The sequence below is a fragment of the Coregonus clupeaformis genome, chromosome 1 (genome assembly GCF_020615455.1).
Source record: "Coregonus clupeaformis isolate EN_2021a chromosome 1, ASM2061545v1, whole genome shotgun sequence".
In the NCBI taxonomy this organism is placed as follows: domain Eukaryota; kingdom Metazoa; phylum Chordata; class Actinopteri; order Salmoniformes; family Salmonidae; genus Coregonus; species Coregonus clupeaformis.
In genome coordinates this window covers 26,682,802-26,690,446 of record NC_059192.1, presented here as the reverse complement: position 1 = coordinate 26,690,446, position 7,645 = coordinate 26,682,802, and positions in this window count along the sequence as shown.

The following is a 7,645-nucleotide window of genomic DNA, read 5'->3' as shown; positions in this document are numbered from 1 at the left end:
GATGAAAACCTGCTCCAGGTAGCTCAGGACATCAGACTGGGGTGAAGGTTCACCTTCCAACAGGACAATGACCCTAAGCACAAAGCCAAGACAATGCAGGAGTGGCTTCGGAACAAGTCTCTGAATGTCCTTGAGTGGCCCAGCCAGAGCCCAGACTTGAACCCGATCGAACATCTCTGGAGAGACCTGAAAATAGCTGGGCAGCGATGCTCCCCATCCAACCTGACAGAGCTTGAGAGGATCTGCAGAGAAGAATGGGAGAAGCTCCCCAAATACAGGTGTGCCACGCTTGTAGTGTCATACCCAAGAAGACTCAAGGTGCTTCAACAAAGTACTGAGTAAAGGGTCTGAATACTTATGTAAACGTGACATTTCAGTTTTTTATTTGTTATACATTCGCAAAAATTTCTGAACCTGTTTTTGCTTTGTCATTATGAGGTATTGTGTGTAGATTGATGAGGGGGAAAAACTATTTAATCGATTTTACAATAAGGCTGTAAAGTAACAAAATTTGGAAAAGGAAACGGGTCTGAATACTTTCTAAATGCACTGTATATTGAAGAAAAATCGTAAACGAAACATGAAATGTTGGTCCATGTTTCACGAGCTGAAATAAAAGATCCATATGCACAAAAAGCTCATGTCTAAAATGTTGTGCACAAATTTGTTTACATCCCTGTTAGTGAACATTTCTCATTTGCCAACATAATCCATCCATCTGACAGGTTTGGCATATCAAGAAGCTGATTAAACAGCATGATCATTACACAGGTGCACCTTGTGTTGTGGACAATAAAATGTCACTAAAATGTACAGTTGTCACACAACACAATGCCTCAGATGTCTCAAGTTTTGAGGGAGTGTGCAATTTGCATGCTGACTGCAGGAATGTCCACCAGAGATGTTACCAGATAATTGAATGTTCATTTCTCTACCACAAGCCGCCTCCAATGCCGTTTTAGAGAATTTGGCAGTACGTCCAACCGGCCTCACAACCGCAGACCATGTGTAACCACTCCTCCACATCCGGCATCTTCACCTGCGGGATCATCTGAGACCAGCCACCTGGACAGCTGATGAAACTGAGTAGTATTTCTGTATGTAATAAAGCCCTTTTGTTTTGTGGGGAAAAACTCATTCTGATTGACTGGGTCTGGCTCCCCAGTGGGTGGTCCTTGGTCCCAAGTAGGTGGGCCTATGCCCTCCCAGGCCCACCCACGTCTGCACCCCTGCCCAGTCATGTGAAATTCATAGATTAGGGCCTGATGAATTCATTCCAATTAATTGATTTCCTTATATGAACAGTAACTCAGTAAAATCTTTGAAATTGTTGCATGTTGCATTTATATTTTTGTTCAGTATAGTTACTAGCTATCCATCATTGACATCATACTTGCATTAAGTGCAATACATCACTGACTTTCAAATAAATGTTCTGCATTAGTGTAGGTACACTAATGGCACTTCAGCCTGCTGGCAATGGACCAAAGCCAGTCAATGTTTATGTCAGGTGTCATACAATGTTTATGAAGGATATTAGTGGATGAGGTTAGACAGATTTAATCCCAGGCAGTTGCACCAAAGGAGCGGTGTATACTTCATTTAGTGTCCTCACACAACCAAACACTGTTGAACATTGTCTTTCAGGGTCTGGAATGTTAGCAGTGTCGATAGCAATATGGCTTGAGCGCCAAGTCAACCCCACTGCAAAGTGAGAGCCATCGACTCATCAACATCAAACAAATTCAATACCCCCTATCTAAGCGGATCACTTCAGGTGTGCCAAACCAAGCTCTATCCAACATGGGGCTCTCCAGCCCCCCTCATCCACCCCATCCTCTCTTCCCTTCATTCCCCTCTTCTTCGTTGAGTGACCGATACCTGCATATGCCACCCAACACCATCCGGGACCACAGTCACGCGTTCAGTTGAGTGATGATAACACTTACCACTTAACTGCCAAACAATGGAGCCTCTGTCACCTTGTTTAGGGTCTCCACGCCATTTACAAGGTCAAAATAAAGGGAAAAGGATGGGTAACACAGAGAAACAAAGTTAGAGAAAACTAATGCTGCTCCCTGCTAGGAAATGTTCTGATGTTTGAGCTAGAATGTTCTCTCTGGGGCAGCATGTCTTTATGAAATCACGGCCGTGTATGCGCGTGTAGGAGTTTTTTATTTTTATCTTTTTTACACAATGTGGCATATCAAGACACCCCTCAACATTCTTCTCCCCTTCTTGCTTAACTCCAGCCGATGGTTGGGTATGATATGGCAGGAAGGCCTGTTGTGACATAGCTAGTACTGTCAGAGATGTGTCTACTTTACCCATGAGAAAACGTGTCTGCCTCAAATACCATTAAATCCACAGTGTAGCTACAAAACTTCCAACAGTCCGAGTAACATGAAGAATTGTAAAAGCAGTGTGATATCAAGGCAGTTGAGTAATAGAACATTTTGCAGATATGTGCACCACATCATTGCTCCCTCTCTCGCTCTGCTGTGTGTGATTCTTACTAGCTGTCACTCAAATGGCTAGGGGCTGAATCTCATTGGCTAGAACTCGAATTGCTAGGGGGCTGGCCCATGTGGGGGAGATGTAGGTAAAATGGCGCAGCACAGATTCCAGAAAACAGTTGCTTTCAAACTAGGGATTTTGTGGCTAATTGAGGTGCGAGTAATTCAGCTCATAGACATTGACACATCCAGCCCAAAGCGGGAGGTTTTAAAAATACTTACTAGTCACCAAAGTACCGGAGTATGCCTTTAACTACAGCATCATGATGACATAAGACACAAGTGAGCTTGACAGTAATTCACTCCAAAAAACCAGCCTAACTCCTGCACAGACATTGTGCACAGTACTCTCATATACACACACAGCACACTCATGCACTACTCTTGCTCCTACCTTGTTTGATATAGTTTGCATGCTTTTTGCATGGAGATGCCATATGAACAGATAACGCCTTGATTCCAAAATAATATGTTGCCAACTCAGCTCATGCCTCATTCCATTTGGAACTCAAACATTCACTCCTATGGCAAAATGGCTGCCTTATGTCTTCCTACTACAGTATGAAACAACTAGGCCTACAGTACATTATTGTTCTGTTTTATCTTGCTTTCTTTTCTTTTGATTTCACCGGTGTGTTTAAGTACACTTCATTCTCAGTCATTGTTTGCAGAGAGATTTTCTCTCTGCCTTGCTTGCTCACTCACTTGAGGAGAGCCCAGGCTGTCCAAGACTCCCAACTACACGCTCTGTCAACCAAAACACTTAGGTTAGTTTTCTGGGCACACCGCCAAGGCCAATACAGTGGGTTAAACAAGAATAGAGTTAGCTTTTATGACGTTGAGCTCATTCAGTGTATGGGCTCCATTCAACAGTGCGGTGCATGAATGACATCCACATTCAATGGAGCACTGGTCTAGCAGCTGTTTTAGAAGAGTTGGCCCTTTACTGTACTACGACAAAAGCAGAATGCATGGAATAGGGGTGTGAGAAGTGTTAAGACCAATTGGCCACATACTAATGATGATGTGTTATTCAGTTGAAATATTCTGTTGATTGCAGTCGCAGATACTTTCACAATATTGTGAAATATTACTTACTCAATGCATTGAGTAAGTGTTGGGTATCTGAGAGATTGACCATTCTGGGTGTAAAAAACAATGAACAAGATCTATTTCTATACTGTAGGCTACCTGATATAGTCTTACTATCATGGGAACTAAACAAAGAAGTAAGCCACAATGACTCACAAATCTCCGAACTATGTAAATATGCTACAACATTAAGCACAGGCGAAATTGCCAAGGGGGATGGGGGAAAATGTCCCCCCAATGTTCAGAACAGGTTGATTCATCCACCACAATAATTGCTTGAACATGTCATAAGCAATGGCAGAATTGCATGAAATTATAATTATATACATACACTACCAGTCAAAAGTTTGGACACACCTACTCATTCAAGGGTTTTTCGTTATTTTTACATTGTAGAATAATAGTGAAGACATCAAAACTATGAAATAACACATATGGAATCATGTAGTAACCAAAAAAGTGTTTGATTGATTGATTCCAGGTGACTACCTCGTGAAGCTGGTTGAGAGAATGCCAAGAGTGTGCAAAGCTGTCATCAAGGCAAAGGATGGCTATTTCAAGAATCTCAAATATAAAATACATTTAGATTTGTTTAACACTTTTTTGGTTACTACATGATTCCATGTCTTATTTCATAGTTATGATGTCTTCACTATTATTCTACAATGTAATAAATTGTAAAAATAAAGAAAAATGTGTGTCCAAACTTTTGACTGGTACTGTTTATGGACTGGGCATAAGGTAGGCGAACTCTAACTCTAATAGAACTCAGTCTTCATCTTTTGTGTGTTCTTGTTGTAAATATAAATAAATATGCATGTGTGCATCATTATAATACAACTCAGCTTTCATCTTCTTTGTCTTCTTAATATTTGCCTTGAAATACCTTCATTAGTGATGGTGACGACTTATCCTTCCACTTACACTGTGTTTTCAAAATATCCCTCCATATACCCCTCAAGAAAAGGCATAAGTCATGTCAAACTGTGTAGAATTGCAGGAAATTCGTTTTAAAATGTCAAAAACATTCTGAGGGAGGACTCCTGGATCCCCGTCTACTGTTCATACCTCCCACTATCTACACCACAATTTCGCCCTTAACTAAAGTCTGAGTGAGCAGTTGATCTTTGAAAATAACAACACTCCTCAAAATACATACACACCCACCCATACATACATATCAGCTAAGTAGACTACAGCAGTAGGCCTACTTCTCCAAAAAGAATCTATGCAGTCAATTGTATCTTTCAGGCAATTGAATGACATCTTTCAATATCACAGAACAGTTACTAGAACATAACTGGCAACATTAAGAAACACTAAATGACATTGCAGTGTTTGTAGTCATGTAATTTGCTGACATGTTTTGTTTTTGATTGGCAAATGGCAACATAGTTATACGAAAAATGGTTTACAGTGAAGGAAAATGTACGGCGGTAAATGTGTTTATCTCCATTCATGACACGCGCGCGTAACTTCAAAACAGATCCATTGCTACATAATATATAGCCTACATACCTGTTTTTCAATTGGAGAACAGCCAAGGGAAGGATAGGCTACAGTCAACAAACGACATTTCCCTTCTGCTCCAGTTACGAGACGGCAAGGTGGGTTTTCTTTCGATTTTAATTCACAAAAGGAAGCTTGCAAGCCTGCAAAGCAAAGTTTCTGGATTTCAACTTCAAATCCACTGAAACTGTAGCTAGAGCGAATGAAAATGCAATGCAAATGCAGTTTTGTCGAATACCGGGAGGCAACAGTCTTCAACTGTTGTTAACTAAAACCTACAGTTAGGATACTGTAGCTGGTGGCTTTCCCACAGTAACTTGCAAGTGGTGACAAGAAACTCGGAATACAAAACCACAGCGGGTGCTAATAGCCTACCCACTGGCCTACGATTTTGAAGTGCTGTGTGTAGTCTACTTTCCGATTCTGCAAAACTTGAAATCCCGCCCACTCCTGCTGTGCCCGCAGACTCGAAATGGTCTTCTTCTTCTTCTATGGTATATTGGCGATCGCACAATTTAATGTGCATCCTGCCACCTACTGTGCGGGATGGAAACAGGATTCCCAAAAATGGAACAAAATACAAAAAAAAACTACTACCAAAGCAATAAATAACTAAACTCAACTGACATCTTTTCTGTTAAAAAATCAAGCAGATCTGATCTCTGCACAGGCTCAAGGGGAACCTGGGAGGGCGGGTCATCCGGCGCCAGTACCCCTTGCAAGTCTTTAGATGTAAAATCCTTAAGTCCCAAAACCTTTTCTGCCGCAGCCACAATAATGTCCAGTTTCTTAGACTTCTTTGAGACTTGTGCCGTACAGTTTATAACTGTGGCAATGAACGCCACAAAATCCACCTTTTTAACAAACAGGGTATATTTTGACTGGCAGCAAACATTTACTACAGGCTGTGGTGCATCCACTACCATATCTTCAGTAGCATCACTTGTTTTCTCAATTATTTTAATCGCCTCCACATAGGAGATTTGATTGACCACTCTAACTTTTGCCACCTCAATCTCCTTCACCCTTACAGGGCACTCTAGGAACTCAGGATCATGATTCCCACCACAATTGCAACACAGGTGTCCTTCTACACACCGTTCTTCAATATACTCTGTCCGTCTGCACACACTTGAAATTTGCCCATATCCTTTACAATTCTTACACTGCAATGGTTTGGGGATGAATGCTCTTACAGCATATCTTACATAACCAAGCTTTACATGCGTAGGTATTTGCTCTTCATCAAAAAAACAACAGGACCAACAGACGTTCTTATTTTTCTCCATTCACCCAGCAGGTCAGACGCCGGGCACCAACCACACCAGGAATTTTCTTCAGGTATTCAACCTGAACATCCGTCGTTACCCCTGAGATGACTCCTTTGACGGGTGCTCTACTCCCAAGTTCAAAACACAAAACCTCTGTTGTTTGGATTATTTTGAGGCTCACTGCAATCTTCCTCTGTTCTTCAGAAATACAATTAATCAAAATAAGACCACTCCTGGTCACTCTGAGAGACATCACTTTTCCCAGCGCATACTTCACCATTTTCAACACCACAAACGGGTTTCCCACATATGCATCCTTAGTCAACAAACACATCCCAACAATAAGCAATTCATTATCATTCATATCCTCCACTCCAATTTTAGACAATTTCCTTTTTGTTCCAGTTTTCGCTACTACTGTTGTCCATTCAGAACATTAGTCTTAACCAACTTATCTCGACGCGCTGCTTGAATCGAACTTAGCATCCACTTCCGCCATCTTTTTCCTGAACCGGTACCATCTGCCGATGCCATCGAAATTCTCTATGACGCAACTTCAAATTGAATCAGTTGAAAGAGGCCAATCAAGTGAGAATATTGCGTCAGAGTACTTTGTGTGCTTATGTGATTTAATATCACATGGTGCACCAGTCCTGTCTTTTTTCAAGCTTTATACTCTCTCTCTCTCTCTCTCCTTCTTTCTCTCTCCTCTCTCAAACACACACACACACACACAGAGAGAGAGAGAGACAGACAGACCAACAGTATGCAATAGATTGAGTTTTATAGAAGCCAAAAAACACACCACTAGTTTGTATGCATACCATTTCATTAAAACAGCACCTCCTGCTGTTATTTTTATGATAATACAAAACAGATACTGGGTGGGTGTCATGTTTTGGCTGATAAATGTACTAAAATGGGAATACAATTGAAATGTTGACTTTCAAATGGTACCACAAAGATGGTTGGAAGTTCACACATCAAAGAATGTTGACTTGAATGGGAATATCTGTTGTTTTAAATTATACTGTCAATCCTCCATATGAAACCTATTGAAATCATAGAAATAGCCTATAGATAATAGAATAGACATTACCATTTAAATTGACATTGGATGGTGGGTGGACAGGCGGCCATCTTAGAGGTAGTAATTAGAAGTAAAACATTCTATTCAATTTTAATTTTAATGGTGTACCAGCTAAATTGCAGTGGTCTGAAGGGATATATCCATTCTGTTAATCCTATTTCTATGAC